Here is a 26,388-nt window from a genome sequence, read left to right on the forward strand (position 1 = left end):
TCCTTCTCATTAAAGTTCTTAAAATATTTATCTTTATTTATTTATTTATGTCTGTGGCTTTAAGAAAACTACAAGAAATTAAGGAAATATAGAGAAGAAATTCTCACTTTATACCAGTGCTACCACACATGATATTTGATGTCTATTTTATTGCAATATCATTCACTGCAGTATTATTCATTGATTATTTTATCATCAACTTGATTTCTAACATTTTTGCAGAACAAATAACCCAAAAAATATTCCACCAGTGCTGGGAACCTAATACTAGCTGAATTAAGCCTGTAAATGAAGGACATGCTTTGTTCCATAATAACAGTAATTAGCTGCCGAAACAAACCTGTACAAGAATTTCTAAATCACGAATGAAGTGTGATTGGAAATAAATATTAACTCAAGGAAGTCCTTCACAGGTAAGACTGATCAGAAATATTTCCTTTTGTCCTTCCCCTCTAAAAATCTATTCTCCAAAATCCTTGCCATCTAAAAATCTATTCTTCATAACTGTAAAGGGTTTCACATCTACCTCAGCACTATCCCTATAGCTGCACCACAACAGCATTGGTGCCACTTGCCACTGGAAGTCATATTTTATTTTTGAGGCAGACTTGTAAATTTTCTGCCTCCAGTCTTGCAGAGCAGTCTTGCGTTTCTGTCAACTCCCATCTGGGAGTTGATGAATCAGCAAGTATCAAGAAGGAAAATGCAGTGTTCTGTGAAGTATTTTATCTAGGCTTTGTTCTTCAAGAAGTAGATTTTTATTTGGGAGTAAGTTTTTTTTTCATTTCGCCTTTTCTCATCAACGTTTCTACTGAATCTAAATTTTTAGCTAAGACTTTCTGAAACCCATAATTGAGGCAGAAAATCATCTTATGCTACAGAACCAGTGTGGTGTATCATTGTGCCCAGAACAACTAAGGCGAATAAAGACTAAATTTAACCATAAAGGTCTTGTATACACTATGTGAATTATCCTTCATGGCAGACAAGAAGAGAAATATATATGAACAAAAGCACATAAATGTTAACTTTACAGATATTACTGAATCCAGTACTGTTTGCTAATGGCATTTGATAAGAGTCAAGAACTTTGAGTATTTGGTATAAATGCCCCAGAATAATTACCGAAAAGTTACTTTGATGCGACTTCTTGAAGACATGGGAATTTATAAAATATTAAATAACTGAAAGAAACCAAGAAAGACAACTAGATAAATGAAAGCTAGTCACTTCAGTTCCAGAAAAAAAAAAATTAAGATTTTTTAGATCACTGAAAAACAAATCTTTTGGCGATCACTGCAATCAGTATAAAGTTTGGGATTCCTAAATTCTACTAAGCATTGTACCACCAACTCACTTTCCACATTTCTATTACAACCTGAGTGCTGTAAGCTATTCAAGATAGCAAGACCCTTTCCCTCTAGTTTTCTGAAAAAAAAACCCACAAAACCTCTCAACTGAAGAATAATAAGATTGAAGAGACAAAACTGCAAACACTGTAAATAATAGTTTTCTATTTCTTTTTGTGACAGTCTGAATTTCAAACTATTCTGATTTAGCAGGACATAGAATTAATAGGTACAGCAGTGAAGGACCATGATACCATAGTTTTGTGGCCTTGGAACCAGGTATTTATTCTAGAAGAACTTATTCATACACCTCCTACCCCCCCCACTTCCCTCAACAGCATTCATTCCGGAAGAAAAGCAATACATTCTTTTTTGCTGCTCTTGATATATCATGTAACTAAAAGTTTTTGGTCATATCTTAATTTTTAATAGACATTTGAATCTCTTAGCTTCTCTTCTGGAAGCACTAACAAGTATTAATTTCAAAGATCTTATGAACCTTTTTTCCCAGAATTCCTGGGAAAAAATGCACATGATCACATTTACATTTACTGTGAAAGATACAAATTCAATTTCTGCAGTATGTAAATGTGCTAAAATGCAATGCAGCACCGTATAACAGCATTAGCACAGATAGGTTTTTTTTGGGTTACAAGACCACTCTTAGAAACTTCTGGCTTACTGCAGTACACAAAATGGATTATGGACCAGACAAGGTCACATCAAATTAATGCTCCGAATTTGTTTCTTTAAATTCATCAACCTAAAATAAGCTGTTTTTAAGTGTCAGGGGGTAAACATATAGTTCAGTTACAAGAATGAAAGAGGACAGCTTAATGATGGCCTGTCTCCTGACCTTAAAAGGAAACACCTCTGCCCAAAGTTGATTTTCAGCATTTTAATCATATTACAGTTCAGATATCACTGACGTTTTCTGTCACATGCCCTGGTGCAACTACATACTGTAAAAGACTAAGCACAACTGGAACATTCATCACAGTATCTACTATTTAACTTTTTTTTTTTTAATAAAATGCAAAAGGATCTGCAGTTTAGATTACAGAAGAGATAAATTAGTTAAATAGTGTATTACAAACTAAAGTGATGCAGAAAGAAAAAGAAAAAGATAATTACAACAAAAAAAATCTGATAACATAGTGACTTGTTATAAAACATAGACTATGAAAGACTGCCTGGGAGGAAGTCATGCTATTTATTAACTTAGAAAATAAAAAGTGAGACTTAACTCTTCTTAATCATACGCAAATTAGATTCACTTTACTGTGCTACAATGAAATCTTTTCATAACAGATCTAATTTAAAGTACAATATTTTGTTACATTAGATACCTTTGACTTTTCTTCATGAAGACAGTTGGAATTGGTTTTGTATACATCAGCAGAAACATGCTGAACATGTCACATTACAGCAACATGCCCCCAGAGTGGTTTTAAGTTCAGCACAGTCTTAATTTTTTTTCTTTATCATGGTTGAAAAGTCTGTAACTTTTCAGTTACAGATCTGAAATATTCTGTTATACAAATAAATATGCTGTTATATAAACTGTGTATAATTTATTTTGAAACTATTGAAAATGCACAGTGTGTAAACTAGTATTAAGGCAAAATGATTTTTGTGTTCATTATAATGTCAACAAAGTTAAAGAAAAAAATATTGTTCCCCTCAATTTTCTCCCATCTATATGTCTATAAAGATTTCTGCTGACCTGTAGTCAGCTCAATTGAGAAAAAAAATCCTTTACAAAGTCTGGGGTATATTTTGAGTATAATCTACATTTGTTGCAATTCACATGAAGACTACACGCATTTCAACATCATTTCATGTGGTGCAGTCCCTGAAGCAAAGGGACAAAGTTAAAAAGTTAAAAATGGCACTAGAATAGGAAAATATAGCGAAGATAAAACTCACAGAATCTGTTTCTTTCATGCAGGTTTCGGAGTTTTCCTTAACAGTACATACATACTTCAAATGTGGCTGAAACTGAAAAAATGTACATCTCACTAAGTTTATTTTGTTCAAAATAATCCTATTAACCTACTACATCCGTTATGTGTAGAATAACCATCATCATTAAAAGGAAAGGAGAGAGCAGGCGTATTTTTGTAAGCAAGAAAACCAAACCAAATTAAAGAAGTCAATATTTAAAAGATGAGCTTTATTATTTTTCTAATTGTATTGCTAAGATAAACTATGGAGAAAACCATCCAAAAAACGATGCTAACTTTTTTTTTTGTAACATTTTAAAGTTAAAAAAGTTGTATTTTCAGTTCTACATTTTTATTATCTTCAGTAGCTGATTTTAATGTTGCCAACTTTTTAATTATTATTTTAATAGGACAGATACTCACAATTTTTGTTCACTATAAATATCACACTCTAAACTTCATTTACACTGAAATATTTCAGTGCATTCCATCTCGAGTTCTACTTTACCAGGAGCCCATCAGTGGCAGCAATAAAATTTTGTGTGCATCAATCAACTATGTGAGAACTCAGTGAACCTACTTCAAACAAATGACTCCAGTTCATTTATGATAAACTATGGTGAAGAAGTAGTCAATATAAATGTGAAGAAACATATCTAACAAGGTAAAATACTTTCAAAACCTTTCAAATCCTCATGAACTTGCAATAGTTTTTTCCCTACGAAAATCTCTAAAATTCAGAGATCTCAACCTCCAATAATCTGTTTCCAGTACACATATGACTGGCTATCACTACCAAAATATTTACTGGAGAATAATTATTTTAAAGGCCTGAAAAACAAGCAGTTAAGAAGTTAGCAGAATTTTCTGCATTCATTCAATTAAAATGCTGTAAGCCAGACTTGTACTCATTACAGTAAAAGAAATTGTGAAGCAACTCGGAATTTTATCTACAACCAGGAAGTACAGATATGCATATGTTTTAATTATATATTTTTTCTTTAAACATATTTACCTTTCAGGCATTTTTCTATGACAATGTTGGTCAAGTTTAATTTTATTCAGAATTGACTCCAAATGTCCCAGTTCTTAACACAACATTTTGGCTTCTGCATAACTGGACATCCAAAGGTAACCTGCAACACTTGTAAGCTACCGAACAGCTGTGAATGCTTTCTGAGAACGGGGTTGTTCTAATGGAAATATCTTCCCATGCAAGCCACCCAGCTGAATGTTGATACTTTAAACACCCGTAAAACAAATCAGCTCATCAACTCCTTTTAATTCTAATAATTACATTTTATTTGTGATGGTAACAGTTAATTGAAGGTGAACATTTTTCTTAGACTTTCTACCTTGAGTTGATTTATAGGACTTATTTTAAATGCCACTGCATTTCCTTATTTATTTTTCTCAATCAATATTTATATATGCTGTTTGAGAGTTATTAAATCAGGTCAAAAACATTCTGCTTAAGTCTTCTGTTAATATTACATGGATCTCCACTCAGCTGTTTGTCGTTGAGTTACAGTAAAGTTTTTGGGACACTTCAGCTCAAAGCACACACATCTGTCTCAAATAACTGCCTTGCAAAGTTACATGAGTAAAAAAAAAATTGCACTTTTAACAAGGTATCTGACTGTGACTCCTTTGCTAGAGTAGACCACATCACACAGTGAAATAATGTGTTTGAGGAGCACACTGGCCATGGGAGTGGAAATCTAAAGCCTGCTAGAAATTCTCCTTCAAGAAGAGAATTTGCTGTCACTATCCCTCATAATATAGAATAAGTCCATATACGCACAAAGAACTGTAAAGTGTGTCATATAGCCACCTTTTTGCCAAAAGATGTACAAGAAAGAGAAGCCCCTTTGGGAAACAAGCAAACAACAAAATAAATCAACAGCAAAGCAATAAAAAACACTAACAACTTAATTCTTCCTTCCAAGCATTTAAAAAAAATGTTTTATTAAAAAAAAAAAATAGTTCACTTAAATGACAAAGCTGAATGCATCTTTACCATAAAAGACAAGTCACTGACAGACATTGTAGTATGTTGACAGAATCATTCAAACATTTGCCAGTATGTTTAATATCTGTAAGATACTGAATACTGCCTACTCCCCTGTGTTCCAGAATGCACTGCAGTCATTTATGATGTGTTTGACTCAATGTCTGCACACTTATTAAAGCTAAAACTATCAAGTTTTACTGCTGCAATTCTTGAATGTTGCAGTTAAGTGGCCAATTTTTATTAATTTTTAATTTAGAGTTCAATTGCACTGAATAGTGAAGTTGTCAATTCATGTGTGATTTTATCTCAATATTATTACTGACTTCTATGCTGGTCCTTCCAGTATCAGAAACAAATAAAGTTTGTTCCGAGCAAAAAATGGAATCTGTTAGTTGCCCTGCAGCTAAGAAACAAATACATTCTCTGACAAAGAAAAACTGTATCTTTTGTAATTTAGCCTGTTCATGGTCAGATATTTCAGAAATAACCAGTCGATTGTCAGTTTATTACATTTCAAATCTGTTAACTTCTATCAAATTTATTGCAGTTTTCATTGAAATAAGAATAAATGCTCTTCTTAGTAAAGTGTTTTTTCATATCATATCTTCTAGGGCTGCAAAACTGTCTGAAATGTTAAGCTATTTAAAGGAGTGTGATAAAGCGTCAGATGATCTTCAAAACATATACAAATAATAGGTCCAATTTCAAATCAGACTGCCTGAAGTTACATACTTAAACATCAGTTTCAAATCTCTAGATTTTGAAGCGCTTCGGAATTATCAAATTAAATATTTTTGTTTGCTGGTACTAGTGCATAATTTCACATAAGCTATAAATTCAGACACTTCATGTGGCTTGAAACTAGGACAGCTACTGCCAAGAATCTTTGACAGTAAAAACTTAGCGCACTTGCCCCAAAACAGTCTTTAGTAATTTCTTCAGCTGAGGAAACAATTCGTTCTGCTTTTCTTATTCATTTTCTTATTCATCACTGGATAAGTCCTCCTAGGTTTATCTTTCCTGGAGGTTTACCAGGTCACTTGGTCCCTGCCCTACATAGAATACACCCTGAAAAATAAACAATGTCAAAAAATTAGGAAGCACTGCTATATGCACTGGAAAAACTCATAGAAGTCTTTGGGAAAAGAAACAGAAGATCACATGCTAAAGAAAACACTGTGCTAAAGTTCCCCAGAATAAGTCAGAAAAAAAAAATGAAAGAAATTGAAAATAATGGGTTCATAGTACTGTACAATTAGCATTTAGATTAAGTGAGCGCTCACAGTTCGCATGTCACAAATGAGCAATGTGATTCATAGACGCCGATGCAAAAGCAGCAGTAGAGTTTCACTGACAATTTCAATGTTACGTGTTTAAGAAGCTGTAGCGTAGAAGATGACACCTGATCAATGACACCTCACAACAGCTGCATTTGAAATTTTGACTTAACTATGAGCATGTGAAAAAACTAAAATCAGTGAAAAAAGTGACCTGTATTGCTGTATAAAATATCATATGTCAACTGTTTCAACCAATTCCATAGGGCAATTATCCCACTTCTTCCCCATCTTTCCAAGAAGAACAGTGAAGCAGGATGTGTAAATGATGGTCAGGGACTTCTAGTGGCATTGTAGCTTGTTTTGTTGTTTTTGCAGGAAAGGCAGACTTAATCTGAGCTCATAAAACTCTTTACATTCCAAGACAGCTTCCCTGCTTTCTGTGTCCACAAATGGTACCGGCTTTCCTGTAAGACTATTGATGACCTATTGTAACAGGACTGAGAATGCCTTCTGTTGGAAACTGAGATATGTAAGCACAGTTAACATATAGCAGAAAGCAGCCCTTTATTTCTCTGTTGAAGATTGGGAGACTCTTAAGTAAGAAAAACCTGAAATTAATTTTGCTGACATTTGCACCTCCCAAAGCTGAAATTTGATTCTCATAAAACTATCAAGTGATGTTACTGAAAAAATAATGCAAATAAGCACAGATTTGAACTCTGTATTTTCCAACACCAAAAGCTCTCAAAGCCATTACTTCTAATAACATTAAGCTTAAGTGGTCATTTAACAGAGTTACTTTAAAGCAACTGAAATTCAGGTGGTCTAACAGATTTAAAAATAAAAATTCATCATGTTATGCCAAAAAAGGCTTTTGCACATAACAATTCTTTTTTTCTTATTTGACACTGCTGCTAATGGCCCCATTTATCTGTCCAGTGCAGTGCCAGATGTATTTTGATTCTTCTCTTCCCTAGTAACAGTATGAAGTACACAGTGGCTCTATAGCAAATTGAGTATCAGCTCTATTGGTTCAGCTTTGCAATCCACAAATTCTAAATGCTGAAATGCTAAATAACAGAGGAAGCATATATCAACACTGCAGGGCCTCACAAACAACTGGATATTTATCCTGCAAATTAATTGCATTTTAAGCACTCCTAAAGGGGTGGAAAAGCAAATCTTAGACATGTAAATCCATAAAACACATTTTATCTGCTTGTGAAGATATGTAGTAGCTAATTAAACAGCATAATAAAAGGATTTTATCTAATGTACTTATGTTCAGTAGATGATCAGCAGATACCAGTTTCTTTTTATGTGTTTTTGCTTCTTGACCTGATAGTTTTTGGTAAACATTGCTTCAGAAATGGGAGGATTTTTTTATTAATTGTGTGGTAGATTGCTTTAAGATGTTTTTATCCTGATTGTGCTCTAACTGATCATTGTTACCAGAGCTAATATTCCACAAATCCACCAAGTGAATGTGGGCAGAGGTTACTGCTCGCAGGAGTAAAATGCATCTCACTCCTCCCTAAAACTAGATACAAAATAGCTGGTAATTAAAATCCAAAGAGTCCAAATTGCAGATAAAAAAACTGAGTGAGTTAATTCAACCATCAGGATGGCTTGAAGACAAAGATTGAGAACGATAATAAAATACACTTTTCTCTATTGCCATCTATTCTACTCAGAGAAGCTCACACCTAGATGTGCATAAAGCGAGTGGAACTTCTGTAGCAGCAGCACTTTTGCTCTCTGTTCATCATTATTCCTGTCTGTTGGTATTCCACTGTTGTCCTTTTGGCTGCAAGGCATCAGGGAGCGCTCAAACACCAATCTGAGGACAGCTGTATCTGTGGTGAACTGAGAGGCTCAGTCCCAGTTACTCTCTAGCTGTCATGACATCTGCTCTGTTTCTGGGCTTTCTTCTCAGCACTCAGATTTTTTTTTTATTACACCAAATAAAGTTAGTATCAAAGATGGAATTTCAATTTTCCTACTGCTACTTAAAAGTATACTGAGATAATTAGGAGGGCTATTCCCAAAGTAACGGCTTCTATTTTATTTTGTTGGCCCACAGTGTCAAAGGTGGATGTTGGCAGTATGGCAGTAGAACTTTCTAGAAAATATTCCATTATACTTTGTTGTCATGTGACAGATGGCAGAAGAGGGGCAGTCTGACAAAATAGTATCTGAGATGGAAGTGTGTATAAAGCAAAAGGGTAGAACTGAATTCCTCCATGTGCAAAACATTATGTTCATTGACATTCATTGACACTTGCTGAATGTTTTTGGAGACCAAACTGTGGATGTGAGCACAGTGAGGTTGTGGGTGGTGCATTTCAGCAATTGTGACATCAACCAGTGGGTCACGTCCACTGGTGCAGAATTTTACTAACAGGTCATGAGGTTGGTGAAAGTACATAGCCCGTGTTGATGACTGCGTTGAAAAATAGCACTTTGCAGCTGAGAATTTGCTGTATCAAAATAGTGTTATTGTGCTCTCTGTCTCTGTTGCAGTTTCAATGGAAACAAAAAGAAGTCATTACTTTTCGAGTGACCTACATATTTTAATTGCCTATACATTCTCACAGCAACACGTACTGAAGTGTCTATAAAATCCTTATTCTGTTGCACCAAGGACAAATTTATCACTCATAAGATAAACAAGTAGAATGAGACAGGAAAGTGGGATTAAGTAACCAAGGGAAGGCAGAAATAACTAGGGTGATTATAGGCACAAAATGTATAAGGAAATAACGAAGTATCTCTTCCATGCTGTTCATTTAGTTCCAGTATTTACAAAGTTTGACTCACAGTGGATTTGTGCTTGTGAACGCTGTGTGTGTTCTCATCCTTGGGTATAGCAACCACTGCTGCACCTTCCCAGAAACTCCCTTAGTGGTCCCAGTGCACTCCTGTTTGACCTCATACCCAGAAATGCAGGGAACAGCACAGATCAAATCTGACTGAGACCAAGTGCAATCTGAGTGTCATCTGCTTTCAGGGAAACTGAACAAAGCAAGTTCCTGGCCACTGTGAGTCACAGTGACTAGATTTGGAGGATACAAACTGCCTCTAAATTGAGATTTTTTCTGCTTTGTATGTTCATTGTTTTTTTTATTTACACATAATTGTTAAATCATGTTGAAGATGATAGATAAGATCAAAAATAATACAGAAATACATGGATAGATGGATATATAAAGACAAAATGGATGCATCTCTCTTCTAAGAAATGCAAGCAAAGCTTTTATCGAATAACTCTGATGTTGTGTCTGGAATTTGAATTCATTAAGGAAGAAGACAAGACATAAAAATCATATTGCATTTGTAATTGAGAGCTTAAACTGTAATTGTTGCTTAAATTCTTAAGATCATTAATGTCACATTTATTTCAACAATGAAAAGATTACTTGATGGTAACTTCATTGTGCAGAGAGCACTTTCATCACTTATTTCTATGCCAAACTTTTACTTCAAGACCAAATCTTTTCCATCAGCTTTCTTGAAACTTTGAAGAAGTCACTGAGCCAGGTCTTCCTGAAGGCAGCAGAAGACATTTGCTTCTGCAAGAATACTCAGAACAACAAAACATTTGAGTTTCAGAGAGAGAAAATGCTCTTTCAATTGATCAAGACCAGAAAAAGCCATCAGGGTGGTATGTTAAAGACTGATGTATTTTTTTTGAAGTGTTTAAAGATAGCAGGCTGAAGTGAAGTTGCACCAAAAGCTTAGGCTAACAGGGAAATTATTTTAGGAACTAGAATGGAGAAATTGCTTGAGGCTACTACTTTATATATCACATATACTATCAACCCATTCCTTAGTTTTCAGAACAGTGACATCTCTTCCCTCTCTTTACATCAACAACCTCTTCTCTCAAGACACCTCATCTTCACAGGGATTAACACTACTTTTATTTGCATACAGATGCACATGGAATAAAACACAAAAATTCCCTGATAAATAAGTAAACAAGACCTGCCTCATTTCTACCAGACACAGGGGAGCCTATATTCTAAGACACTACGGACATCTATAGTCTCACCACCTTGTCCTGCAGCTTCAATAACCCTAACTGCTTAGTCTCTCAGGTTTCCACCTCAGGTGTTTATGTAACACAATGTACAGGAAGACACAGAAGTGGCAAGTAACTCAAGTAGGTATTTTTTTGTTTGGTTTCATGGGAAATCTGCTTTGAAAGAACCCCACAGACTCAAGGAAGTTAATCAACTGTACTATTCTGATTATACTGAAACTTGAAGAAATGTGGTTTTTAATATATGGAAAAATAGTAAGAGCAATTATGTTGTCACACTGAAATATCAAGCTTAGTTTTACATATTCCATTTAAATATAAAACAAACATATTTTTTAAATATTTTCCAGTATATTTTTATGTTATCACCATTGAAAGTATGCTGTTTCTGAGTAATACCTTGCATTTGAAGTTACTGCCCACAGGTTGTATCCGTACAAGCAAACAAAATATTATACACTTCAAAATACAGAATGAATGTATGTAAGGGTGAACTGATATTATAAAAACTAGGATTCGAGGCAAAAAAATGAGAATATAGTTTTCCTCAGGGATAATTCATTCAAGTATCTGATTGTTAATTTTAAGCTCGTAAACTGTGCAGGCTCCATTCACGTAACCAAATGCATAAATTAGATTTTCCTTCTCTATTTTCACCATTAAATCCTTGTAGTCCCATCTTATCTAGCAATACAGGAAATAGCATTTATTTGGTCATCTACAGAAAGCCTTCCTAAACTAAGGAAGCAGTTGAATTGTTGGAAGTATTCACTAGCTATGCATTACTTGATGGTATCCTTGGACATATAATAGCCATGGTCCCAGTGAAATGGCAGAGCAGATCCTATGTGGCTCTGTAGCCTCAATTACAGACAGGGTTGTCACAATATTAGGAGTATATTTGATGCTAATATCACAGAATCACACAGAATTGTAGAGGTTGGAAGGGATCTCTGGAGATCATCTAGTTCAACCTCTTTGCTAAAGCAGGCTCCCTACAGGTTGCACATGTCTTAGTGAGGAAGTAAGATTAGATGATCTCCAGAGGTGACACTTAATCCTTTTTCAATGATACCACTTTTCTGTCAGCATCTTATTTTAAAGGATGCAGGCAGATGGCATCACTTGCCAAGCTATTGTTGTAGTTTGTCATGAGACAGAGCTTTACGTGGAGAGCATTCAAAAGTTACCACTGAACAGCAAAAATACAGAGCTGTATGTTTGACAGAAATAACTTAAATACTTCAGCAAATAAATACATATATTTGTTGTGTTGTTTTGTTTTTTTTCTTTTTTAATTGTTGAGATGTCTGAATCCATGTGGGAATTTAAAATGTGTGAATTCTCTTTAAAAATGTTTTGTAAAAGCACTTGCTGCAAGTCTTACCAAGGTCAGGTGGGAGTTTCCTGAACTGAATAAGTGAAATAAAAATAATTCTGTACCTTTTAAAAATGATATGAAGATCTAGATCACAGGCTCTCCTATTTCTCTTATCTTGGCTGCCTACTGATTCAAGTATTTCTGCAATGAATAAAAAAAAAATCTCTGTATTTATTCAGGAGATGTCATAATATGTTAAGATTTAAGAAACATCTGTATTAAGGCATAATTTTGCACAATGAAATCCTGAAAGAACGTCTACACAAATTCAAATATTGATAATATATATCTAGGAGTTTCTGCCTTGCTCCTTTAAATAATTTTCTCAGAGGCTGAACTATAGTACAAAGATTTTCTTACACTTTAAAAGATGCAGAGACATTGGATGTGTCTTCACATCATCATCCCCACTCTGCAAATGAGTATTGCTATCAAGTAGTGAGGTAAAAATAGAGATGCAGTCAAATGGCAGAGATGTCTACCATAATACAAATAGGTTGAAAATGCACATCCCTATTTAAGCATTTTAGCTGTTTTTGTGCTACTAGAGTTGCCTGTTAATGGCACAAAGCCTCAGGCTTCTCCCTCGGAATCTGATGCATTTGAGAGCTACTGTTTTCTGCAGATCTGACCCACCCATCTTTCTTGGAATGATGCAGAAGATTCCTTAAACCTAATGCAGCAGCATAACTGAGCTACATAACCTCTTTTGAATGAGAAAAAAATATAAAATAAAAAAAGAAGAAGAAAAATGTGTAAAAGAATGAGAAAGCATACACATGCACACAAACAAAACACTAAGAAAAAAAAGGATAAGGATCATATCAGGACACTGGGGACGCACATGCACACAGAGATGTCCCACACATCATGTACAAGCTCTGCCCAATCTAAATAAGAACACAAGAGACAACATTACTGCAGAAATAAACAGTCAAGTACTCAACTTTCTGCCATTTCTGATAACAGCCTACTGAATTAGTCATCTTCTATGTGCTGCTTGAAGCACTATGGACCAAAGGTGGCTGTACATGACTCAGTCTTACACATTGTACCTGCTTAATTACAAGCTTTGGAATCAAAGGAAGTCGTATAAACCCTGTGGCTTGCTGCTTGAGCTCTCAACTGAGCACATAAGCTGCTCTTATGTTCACCTGTATTACAATGAGATAAGCATTTTTCAAAGAAGTACTTCATTATAGCCATACCCCCCAAGAGTTTTCTCATTGTGAGACTACAGATTAGAGATTATAGATCTTTCTTCAAAGATTCCTGTTTTGCCCTGTACTTGCCTGCCTTTGTCTTTTTTCCTGAACCGGTTTGGGTCTACTTTGTTCAAGTGCATCAAAAAACATCCATTGGATTAAAATGTTTTATACGAAGACAATTAAAATGTATCTTTTCTCCATTACACTTCTTCCAAGCTCAAAAATGACAGTGCAGCACAGGGACAATGCTGGATCATCTGTAAGGAGCCCGAAGATAGATTTTAGACCACTTAACACTGCAGAAGGTAACTCATCTGAAATGCAGCGAGACCAATGGGTTTAAAGTCCCCACTTGGCCTAATTTGGCACAGAAAAGCAAACTGCTTCTGTAAATGTGGGTAAGAATTCTACCAGCCGCACTACTGAGCCATTTACAATTCTTCTCTATAACAATGACCTTTTAGGTTTTTATAAAAATTTAAATACCTTTCTCGGAGATAACTTAGGCTATAATAGTATGGAGGTAACGTTTCTTACTTAAAATGAGAGTTGGGTTAAAGCCAAGGCAAATAGAAATTCAAACCTTATTTTTTTTACATCCCATAAGTATTCCTTGACCACTGTGATAGCCTCTACTTTGACAGCTTTCTTCCTATCTCTCTTTTTTGTTTGCCCAGAATGGATGCAATGGTGAATGAATGGAAACACTTAGTCTCAAAAAAGAAGAAATCACTTTCCCTCGACAGAATTTTCAACCTCTTGCTCCTAGGAGTCCCAGACCATCCTGTTTGCCTACTTAGTTATCAGATTGCCTTATAAAATAACACTATTTTCATTGAATGTATGTAAGTAAACATTTTGATTCTTATCAGTACAGTTCATAACATGTAAAGTGTAATTTCTGTTTCTGCCCTGTCCTCTTCCACAAAATATATGCATTATAGACAATGCAAGTAGCCGAAGCACACAACAGATACCACAGCATAACCAGGCTGATAAAGTATAATTGACTCAGGAAAATAAAGAAAAATTAAATTTTGTACTCCACATTTAGCCTCCACAATGAACTCATAATGACCTCAGAGCTGTGTTATTATCATCATCTACTTGGTCCACTTTATGTGTTTAGATGTTAAGCAAAGTATGCAGAATGCATTTACACAAGCCAAAAACAAAATTAATGCATTGGTCTCAGGTGCAGTATTGATCTATTCTGGTAGTCAGAAATAGAATATATATAAATATTGCATATTGAAAAAATGTACTCTGTCACTTTGCCAGACAAGCATTTCATTAGTTGTAGTAAATTACTGATCTGACAGATTGCAGATAGAGCAACGTTTACAATATTTTAAGGTTCATCATGTTTCCTTGTTCTTTTGTGTTGTTTTGGCAGTGAGACATAATTCATGCTTTACTTTTTATCTTACTGTAATGGCAGTGCAGTAAATTATATCTGAGGTTATTTCAGCCAATCAGAAACCCTGATTAGTTGCACTCTAATTAAGGAATAATGAATGGGGAAGTGACAAATTTCCTCTTCCTCATTTATTTTTGTAATTAAATCGCATACTGTGCATCAATCAAATAATCTACATTATTAGAATTTGCAAACTTTTTTGGGAACCCACGCATTGCTTTTTTGGCAGGAGCATTTATCAGGTTTTATGGCCAGCTGTCAAGAAATCATAAGGCACAGACATTAAGTTATCCATCTGATAAATGTCCTCAAGGAAAGATGAAAAATAATCAGCCATAACTGTTACAAAAAAGGCAGAACAATATGCGGCGCTTCCACTAGTGTAGAAGAGGGTCAGACTTGGATGTTAAGGTAATTACATTGTCATACAACGACTCAAGCCAATAACTCTCCCAAGCCCTTAAACTTCTATAATTCAGTGTGTGGTGTCATTTTTCCTTCTGTAAGTCTTGAACTGGTGAAAAAGCGATTGAATAAATGAAGTGCTGAATAAATCAGAGATGGAAATCTCTACAACGGAGGAGGATAAACAGAACTTTTAACATTATTAAGTTCACACACAACAGATGTGAAGTACTTTGGGGACCTAAGTCTTATGCAAGAGTTAGGAAACAGGAAATGAGACTGCTTAGGAAAGTTAAAAATAACAGGGATTTGCTTTTGAAATATTTCCATTTTTCAAAGGAAAAAAGGGCCAAAATAAAATCTAATTTTAGCCAAAATGCAATATTGCTTGGTTTAAATATTTCCTAGATGTCACACAATAGCTGGAGTTCAAAGCCTATAGAATGGCCTAGTTCCCATGAGACTCCTCCTCCCTGCTCCTACTTCTTCTATCATCCCAAGTTGTTGCACAAACTCTTTCCGTAATGGATACTTCACAAGGCTGTTGAGGCCATGCAGCATTATGTGTGAGAAGGAAATCCAAATGGCATTTCTGCCTTTCAGAGCAAAGACAAATACTACAACTTCGACATCATAGAACCCTTCTGACTTATACTCTTTCTATTTTGAGGGATTTGTCTAGGGAATATTTTCTTTGATCTATTTAAATATCTTTTTACATTTGTCATAAGAAAAATATTTCCATTAGGAAGGTTTTGATCAGCATTTCTACAGCTCATTCAGAGGTTACTCATTCTCAGTAATTGGCAACACTTCTTTTTTCAGTTCTGTACCTATGAAAGGTGAACTATCACATCCATATGCTCAGTATTATTAACTAGCATTCAAGCTTCACTGTTTTTATAAATTCTTTTAAAAATATATTTCCCTTTTTAATAATTATTTCATCATGCCCACACTCATTGCTTCAGTTGAGTGACAAATTTAGAAGTAGGACAAAAAATAACAATAAAAATTCAAACACAGATGCAACATGGATGCATATATCACCAGGACAGGCCTAGTGGCTATCTAGTGTTAAAAATACACTGATCCAAATAATGTAATATATAGGACGTACAACATTAGTGTCTGCATAACCACTAACAAATTTATGCAATAAATTATCTATTAAATAAATAAATAAATAAATATGTTTAAGTGAAACAACACAGTGATAGTAGCCATTAGAAAATCATTACTGTTACTGAAATAAAGCCAATTACATCTCCCTCATCCAATACCAATAACTAGGTATCATGGAACCATGTCACATTTGCCTTGGAATTCCTAATGTATGAGGGAAAAATAAGTATTTTCCTTGTAATTTTCACAATTTGAAATTAAGCAGACAAAAATACCCACATTATATTTGAAACTAAGCTCTCTGAAAGTTTGAAAAGTCATTTCTTGATAGAGAAAATGCAAAACAAATTCCAGGTAAAGTTGTGTAGTGTTCTGTGTCAGCTGTTCTGCGCTACAATAGTATCTAATGAGCTTCTTAACACTCTAAAATCTTCCAGAGATTCACAATGATGTTGACATGAAAACACTGATGTGTTATTTCTCAGCTAGACATGAGGTCTACATGAGGATTTACCTTAAATTTTCAAAAAAGGACTAGTACTTAATTCCTACTTTGCAACTAAAATAAAATAGAAGGAAGTTACAGCTTTAACTACCTTTGAAAATTATTATTTTTATTAAAAAAAAAACAACACCTGCAGTATTGCAGATTAGCTTTATCTCTGCACTGTTCTTAATTCAAAAAAAAAAAAAAAAAAAAAAAGGCAAGGCATTGAGTATGTAGTCATTCAGATATTTTCATATAACAAAGATAAATACAAACTGAAAACTCCCATTACTTTTTCACCCCTTGCAAACAACTTCATTTGTAATTATCAACATTAATACTAACGTTAAAAATTTGATGTTAAGCTTCTATGTTTCATCACAAAAATTACTCCGTTGTAAAATTACCAGGCAAGAGTTCCAGCCACGGTTATGGTTTGAATGACAGCCTTTGCTTGAAAAAAAAAGAAAGAAAGAAAGAAAGAAAGAAAGAAAACTATAGTTCACATATCCTCTAATGTTAGTCTACAGAGTTTGGAAGATGGCCTCTTTATTCAGAATATGAATGAATTCTGCATGTTTCTCAGATACAAACAAGAAGATCAATTTTAACTGTAACGTCTGTCACTGGAAATGGGAGATGGAAAGGAGGGTGCAAAATCTTGTATGCTGATCTTTGTGATCAATGACTCTGAATATCCTATCAAATTTCAATAAGTCCTATATTCTTAAAGAACAAAAACTTTTGAGTGAAGGCTGCATGACTTTAAGCTTCCAAACAAAATGCAATATTGATCCTCAAAAATCATTACTCTGTTAATGTAAGGGGATGGAAAAGTAAGAAAACTCCTTCCATTAAAGCTTCAGGCAAATATCACAAGGGATCTTTGAGCCTTAAATGGGCTGCAACTTTCAGCAAATTAAAATAAGCAAAACTTTTCAGAATTTTAATTTAGTAAACATTTCAAAGGCCATTTTTCACTATTTCACTGTGCATATATACCAATATGCAGCTGGGAAATCTAATTTAGGTTTGAAATCTGTTTACAATTTTGAGATCATTGGCACTATTTCTGGGGATGTTTTTGCTTAATGCTTTTAGAGCAGAATAAAAATGTTATATAATGAGAACCAAATCTATTTAAGGTAATGAAATAGCTTTACTTGCTTATTATAAGTGTCCATCTTTTTCCCTAATTCCCTGCCTAGCAGGTCAACACACCAATAGTATTTTAATCACAAAGAACTGTAGTTCTAATGTCTCACATAGGCAACCAGCTCTTTATTTTTTGAGCTGTTTAGGAAATATATATAGCTTTTATACTGCGTATATATAAATATATATACAGTTTTAGGTATGGATGGATAAAAAAAGAAGTTGACTGGTTAAGAAAGCAAATTCCCAAATACTTGATCACTACTTGATACTATTGACTGCATTATATTGTTGTCTAGAAGCAGAGAAAGTGGAAAAAACGATGCTAACAAGTGCATTCCAGTCTTATTTTTCACCATCAACTTCTTTTGTTAGAAAAGTGTTTTTGAACCATCTATAACTATTTTCTCTCCCTAGTGATAGAAACTGTTGGAAAAAATCTTTAAATTCAGCTGCAGCAAGACTAATTCACTTGGAAAACATTTATTTCCTTATCCATAAGGAGTTATTCCTCCTTTAACTAGGTTAGTAGTAAACAAAAAATATCATCTTTATTATTTCTACAAGTCTAATATCTTTGTATGAGAAAATGCTATATATTATTGAATACTTTAGTTGTAGTCTGTATTAGCCAAAGTGCATATGTTTAGAAAATTTTTTGTGCCATTATTATAACAGTTTTACCAGAAGCATTTAAAGTTCAGCTTTGTGAGTAGCTAGACCAATGAGCAGCCAATGAGCACAGAGTATAAATGCAGTAATAGGCATAAAAGCTCTGATTTTATTTTTTTTTTTTGGGGGGGGTGATAGGATGGTAAAAATAAATCTTAGGACTATTTAACAAGAATTTACACATACATTCAAAACTTCCCTTGTTCTATCCTTACACATTTAGTGTTTCAAATTGCTGTGACTAGGTAAGGACTTATTCAGAGCAAATGACTATGACACAGTACTTGGAAAAGAACTATCACATTGCTACTTGCTTTGTATTTGCAACTAGAAAACATCACTTTTCCCTTCTTCTCCATGTTGCTATCAGCCCAAGTCTCTCCTGTGTGGTATCTACAGTCAGTATCACAGCAGAGAGATGTTTTCTTACTGTTGGAAATTGCTCCCTCTTCATCTCAAGCTGAGATGAGAAAAAAAAGATCACAAGATTCACTAATAATCTGTCACAGCAGGTCAGGTTCAGCTAACACTAAAAAAGAAAAAAAGCAAGATGCAAAAGACATAAACACAGATCTGATTTCTGCAAGCATCCATCCCGTCTGCTCAGCCAGATGGCCAATTGAATCACAGGAGGAAGGTGTCACAGTCACTGAGAAACACAAATATTTCCTGCTTTATCATACTCCAGCCAAAACTAATAACTCAACAGCGGCCAACGGAACCCTAAAGGCTTTGTGTACTAGCATACTGAGCTTTCTTGTAATCACTGTGATACCTCCAGGAACAAGAGGTGGCATGAATCATTATTTGGATGTGATAACATGACCCATACAAACATTAGGGGATAATGGGCAAGCCTGCACTCTGCAAATCGAATCACACCATGATCCATCATTAACCTAAGTGAGCTATTGCTTTATTGAAGTAGCCCTGTAAATGAATAGGTCACAGTCTATTTAAAAGCTGAGAGATTTGTTAATGCTCCAAGGACTTGTGTTCTATCAGAGCACAGAGCCTTAGTATAGCTGAATTTAAGTATATTCATAAAGGATAGTGTCAGTGGTTTACCAGGCTGGTTCAGCCCAGTTCCGTGATGATTGGTGCGGGGGACCCACAGACCCATGCCCCAGGAAAGGGGAAGGGGGAAAGGGAAAAGGGAAAAGGCAGATGGGCCCAGGAACAAAACAGCGGCAACGATCTGAGGAGGAAAGCTAATTTACTAAATAAGATATTAGAAAGCAAAATAACACATTATAATACAACATAATTGGAATTGAAGCTAATAAATCAAATAAAATGAGCAAGAGAGAGTGTCCGATAAACCGAAGGCCTTACGCTAACGCTGAAGGTGGACGGCTGCAACAAACACCCACTGCCGAGCTCAATCCCAAAGGGAAGAGAAACGGTCCCGTGACCACAGACAGTTTTTATCTTTCCCTCTGAGTGTAAACACATAAAAATGCAAAGCATCACAAAGTCCTCTGGGGAATGCAGTTCTTCTTCTCTTCTGAGACAGGTACACCTGGAACTATCGATGATCCACGGAGCTGGAGCATTGACTCTTTAACTCCAAATGCACTACGTGATGTTATGATGTGGAATACCAGTACCAAAAATCATAAAACCATGACAGATAGGTAAGAAGAAAGGGAAAGCCTAAGATTCAGACAAGAAAAACATTATTTTATTTAGCTATGCTTATGCAAGTATATAAGAAAGATATTTCTAGATATATCTCAACTTACGTTTTGTTTTAAATAAGAGTAAATATACGATCACTGATCTCAAACAAACTTCTATAGCACTAAGAGTAAGGAATTCGGGAGTATATGAAAAATAATGTATTTCCAGACAATCTGAATCAACACTACACATTAGTACTGCCATTCAGAAAAGAGCTTCAGAATGCAGCTTAAAATATTTTCGATATTAAGCCATTTAATTGCTGCTTTAGGAATTCCACGTTTTCCACGGACTCGAGTCCAGCTCTTAATACCACTTCTTCACAGTTCAGTTCAGGTAACAGGAGCTTCAGAACCAATTAAGACAACACTTTCAAAGATTACCCTCCTTTTTTTTACTACATACTGTCAGTTTTACTTAACAGTGGGTGCAACAGAGAATTATGGAAACCATCCTCCAAGGCTGCTGAATTGAAAATGAAGAGGAAATTTTGCTTCTAAATTATCCTCAAATTCAGTTAAAAAATGTTAATTACCTGTTTGAAAAAAATACGTGGTCTATTTTATTTTTTTTTCCTTCCTAAATTATAAAACTCAGAGCAATTGACTGCAAAAACAGGAGTAACTACATGAATCTATGAACAGCATTGCTGCATGCCTGCATGGCAGTTCTGACTAATGGTGTTAATGGACTTAGCAGTTGAGAGGAAGACATTTTCTTGGGGAAATGCGTGGGCAATTTGGGAGGTGCAGATCTTGTGGAACAGGGAAGAAATAGGTAGTGGTAACACCTGGAGCTCTTATTTACTTTTAGGAAAGACAGAAGATTTGTTACCAGTTTATTTGCTTCTACCCTATAATGTTCAAAAACATCTTTGACTGTAAGACTCTGCTTTTTTATAGCTGCCCAGAATATTCAAGGAGCATCTGCCTTGCCCTTCTTTTGAATTCCAGGGCCCCATCACAGATAAACTTTGCTAACCTTTCTAGAAGAGTATCAGAAGAAGCTACTAACCATTACTATGTATATTGTTTTGATGAATTCTTTGTTGAGATACATTTCACCTGTGATATGCTCATTATACTCATTTCCCTTCACATTTCCTTCGAGACTTTCATCTGCTGGATTGAAATGCACTGTGGCATACTACTTTTTACTGATGATGAAGGTAGGAGGGGAGGGTCAGTTTTTTTCACCAGTCACAAATTCAAAAAGGGCATTCAGATTCATGTTTAAACATTTCAGTTCGTTCTACAGCCTTGGGAACAAATCCAGTGAGATACTGTTCCTCTGCATAATAATGAAGTCCCCATGAACCTCACACACATTTTACTCAATGTTAGACACTAAAGGAAGCTATCATAATCAGTTCCTTCTCTAAATTACAAGTCTGCCTTAATCTTATATTTCTGGAAACTTTTTGATGATGGAAAATGAATTACTATGAAATGTAAACAGTATAGTAACTTTTACAGGTGGAATTGAATTTACAGGTGCCTTAAATCCCTTAGGACCATATATAGGACATGGATGTCTTCCTGACTCCCATGTAATCTGGTAATAGAATAAAAGTACACTTTCTCAGAGTAAGGGGGCGAACAAGTTGCTAGAAAGAATAATATAGAAACCAATAAAACCAATTATAAGATAACTTAGGAATTCATATAACAAAATAGCTGCAGCCTATGCTTTTGCTACCTTCTATCTCCATCACAAACAAATGACAATGTAACTTAATTATTTTGAGCTATACACCATAGTAATATTAGTTACATTAACCTGACAAGTTCATTCTCCTCTTCTGGAGTATCTGGATGTATTCCCCAAGCTCAACATTAGCAAGGATCTACATTATTTTTCCCTCCTCATGCTATTAATAACAGATTGTTTTTAAGTGAGTGATACAGGACTCTGCTTCTATCACTAACAGATAACGCCACACTTTCTCGAAGGCTAAATATCAATATTTCAACTATGGTACATTTTCAGTAGATATCATTCCTGTTTATATGCATTGATTTACATTTCCCAGAAATCCATCCCCATGTGTAATCAAGAAGAATCTTTGGTCAATTAACAGCCAATTTTACAACTGGTTATGTATCCATTTTTCCTGTGTTAACAGAGTGCAATCAGGTTTGTAGGTAAAAGCCCCTTTCATATGGTAAAATGTATCTTCATTAAGTGGAATGTGGGTGAAGATCCCTGCCTCTGAAGACAGAGAGATAGCTGGTACCCCTTCAATGGGAAGATCAAATATTAGAGCTAAAATGGAGTTTATAAATTAAGAAAGGGGAAAGACAGATGATAAGAAAGGGGCAGACTGGTATGAAGAAAAATGACCCCTCATCTTACACTTTATGTGAATCTTCATTGCATGTACATTTTTATTAATTTGTGCTCAATAAGTTCTCCATTTTCATGTATCAGCCCAATCAAGTGCAGATGTCAGACAGAAAAGTTTCATAGGAGAATCTTATAAAGCTTGCCATCTGAAGATGATAGCAACCATTCCGCTGAGTGTTGGTCTGCTTTCAAGAAAATCCAACTCATAGTTTCATGGTTTCCTTTCACTGTCTTACTCATAGCTCCCAAGTGAAGCTTTGCCATTAGACATGTAATGAGCAGGGCAACCACATGGTACCAGCATTCTGACTGTTTGCCAATAACAAAATAGTAATACCTTTTTAACAGAGAGTTTTCCAAGCAAGGTTAAACCAGCTTTATTCTTCGTGCTCTCAAAGAGACAAGTATCAATCAAAACTGAAGCCATATTCCAGAGGAATACATAATTAATGTTGGAATGCAACATGAAAGACACTGATGAATCAAGTCTGTCACACCAGTTCATTGAGCTGTCTCTTCCTGAATCACATAGCTTTGGTTTTCTGACAGGTAACAGAACCATGGCTATTTCCATTAATGTCAGGAAAGCTGAAGTAAAGAGGTTTTACACAATGTTGTTTAGGTTTGATTTCTCTTTTCTATCTAGAGAATTTAAAACCAAGAATGAGCCTCAGTACTATCACCTCCCTTTCTACCATCATCATCTTTTCACAAGCAGTTGAATCCATCAGATCATTAACATGTTCTCCATGAGACTCATTTTGTTATTTCAAAATGTTTTCCTTCTGCTCAAGTAATTTTCAAACTGCCTTTCTAATTCCACACAAGTCTCATTGTATTTCATGCTGTTTTCAAAGTTTTCAGTGGGGTACAAAAGAAAAAAATATGTGAAACAATTGAAAGAGACCTCTTTTGTGGCTGACAATGCTGCATAGTCTGCAGTCTCTCTTTCTACTAATAGAAGGCACATTTGAACAAATCTGAGTTCCCACTGTCAGTAAAGACAAGGTACAATAAGATCATTTGCTTGGAAGCTCTGGTCAGGGCTCAAAACACAGCTTGCAATCATTTTTTCCTGTAGGTAGTAAGAATTTACATACTGAGATAAAGAAGAAATCCTAGTGGAGGATGGTGATGAGTGGTATCCCCCAGGAGTCCATCTTGGGACTGCTGATCTTCAACATTATTAACAATGACAAGGACAGTGGGATTAAGTGCACTCTCAGAAAGTTCGTTGATGACATCAAGCTGAGTGGTGTAACAGAAGGAAGAGATGCCATCCAAAAGGTATCTAGATAGGCCTGAGAAGCAGGCCTACAAGAATCTAACAAGGCCAAGTGCAAAGTGTTGCACTTTGTTTAAGGTGGTCCCAGATATATAAAGACTTGGAGACCAACTCATTGAAAAGCCTTGTGGAGGACTTAGTGTATGTAAAGCTATCCATGAGCCAGCAGTGTAAAGAACCAACTGTATCCTGGACTGCAACAGAAGACCTGCGGCCAGCAGGGTAAGGGAAGAGACTGTCTCCCTCTGCTATGCACCATGAGGCCCCATCTGGAATGTTGTGTCCAGGTCCTGTGTTGGGACCCCAGCACAAGAAAGACGTGGAATTGTTGGAGCAGGTCCAGAGGACGGCCACAAGATGATCAGAGACCTCCAGCATGTCTCCTAGGAAGAAAGGTTAAGGGAGTTGAGCTTGTTAAGCTGAAAGAAGGAAGGCTGCAGGGGCCCTTCTCAGTACTTGAATGGAGCTTTTAAACAGGAGAGAAGCTGACTTCTTTTTACATAATCTGATAGTGAAAGGACAAGGAGGAATGTGAAGATATTTAGGTTAGATATTAGGAGGAAATTCTTTACTCACAGGGTGCTGAGCTACTGGAACATGCTGCCCAGAGAAGCTGGGGTACCCTATCTCTAGAAGCATTCAAGGCAAGATTTGATGGGGCACGGAGCAGCCTGATATGGTCAGTGGTAGCTCTGCCCACAGTAGAGGGATTGGAACTAGATGATATTTAAGGTCCTTTCCAATACAAGGAATTGTATCGACAATTCTTTGATTCTAAGATAAAATTATAATACAAAGTGATAAGTAAATAAATAAAGCATAAAATTACTACAAAGGTTTAGAAGATTATATAACCATAACAAACTATGATGTAAAGTTCACTTGTTCTGTCAGGAAAAGCATTCTCTTATTGTTGTTTAGTAAAGCAGTTCTTTCAGCATCCCTCACAACATATTTCACTGCAGAAAAGAAAATAAATCAGTCAAGGTAAAACAATAAATAGCAATTAAATTAAGAAAGAGTATCCAATAAAATAATAAAAGTGTCCCAAACAGTCTATTTTACTCCTGATTTATTCAATAACTATAAAGATTCCAGTAATGAGAAATGATTCATACCTAGTAGAACTTGTCATGGAGCACAAGTACCTTCTCTAGCACAGAGATTCTGAAAACAATATTGGTATATATTGAAATCATCTCTTAATATTAGGCAGACTTAGAAGACATCCTAAACTGAGAGACCTAACTACTTCTTGAATAAAGACTTCTGAACAGCAGATTGTATTTCAGAGGAATGACTCAATCTGTACTAAATTATCTTAGTTTTTACCTTAAAGAATGCCCTCTCCAGTTTATATTGTTGAGTTTGGCATCATCAAGGCACCAAATAAAATTCATACGCAAATATAAAACAATCCATAACTTTAGTTACTGGGTATTCCTAATGTGACAGGACCACTTATATATATATATCACACAGCTACTAACTGTAGGCTAGTACAAGAAAATATATTAAGAACAATTAATATAGCACAGCAGAACCTAGTCCTCCCTCCTCATAGAAGACTTTCAGAAAAGTGAAATCTAAAGTAGAAAAAGAGAATGTCCACCTTTCATACAAGATGTTTTATCTCACTCTATTCTGTGAACAATAAGTTGATTGAACATAAAAAAGGCAAAACTCTCATTATTCTTTTCTTAACGCATACATAGCACCTAATACTTCAGCCAGCATCCATTTTTAGCAGCATTTGTCTATTCAGTGTCTGTTGCCACCATGTACCATAACTCATTGTTCTGTGATACCTTAAACACGTTAAATGCTGTATAAACTCAAATTCTCTTCTCCTTTAAAGGCATCACATAAAAATGTCTCAGTTTAAAGAGTATGTATAAACACACATAAACTTGTGTGTACATAGAAATTCTTTAAGTGGAGACATTTTTATAAGTCATTTTAAAAGCAGAACAGTATTTGGCTTCTTATAACAAATTTCACATTCCAGATCTCTTTAAGTACTTTGCAAATGAATAGCCTGGAAGCCAACCAATACAGTGATGTTGGAGGTAAATGCACATCATTTGAAATGGAGCAGATAAATGTAGAGGAATTATAGGTTTTTGTCTTAACAAAGAAAAATTTAATGGATAAATTAGGAAAAATCAGTAGAATGTGGAATCAGTACCAAGTTTTCATGCTCTGTGTTTCTCACCTTCCTCTATTAGCATTCTTTAATGTATAGTTTGAAACATACCAGCTGTCAGAAATGAGTGCCACTGTGGAAATAAAATTAAAATGTGTCCAAGTTTTTCAGTAGAACACTGACAAAATATCAATACATTATAATGTTTAAAATGATGTAACTTAGATCTTATATAAATGTTTTTCTTTCTGTATTCACACTATGATTTAACTGATCTATGTTTTCACAAGAGGACAACATCTTTACTGGAGTTATTCAACAATTTATTATTTTGGCTTTTTTATTAATAGTTCAAAGATCAGTACATACACATACATGCATGCACACACTAATGTTAGTGAATATTTTGAAAAAGATTTGGAAAGAAGTACTATATTCCCC

The sequence above is a fragment of the Cyrtonyx montezumae genome, unplaced genomic scaffold (assembly GCF_038088225.1).
Source record: "Cyrtonyx montezumae isolate F1298 unplaced genomic scaffold, pur_monq_1.0 scaffold_8, whole genome shotgun sequence".
Classification (NCBI taxonomy): Eukaryota; Metazoa; Chordata; class Aves; order Galliformes; family Odontophoridae; genus Cyrtonyx; species Cyrtonyx montezumae.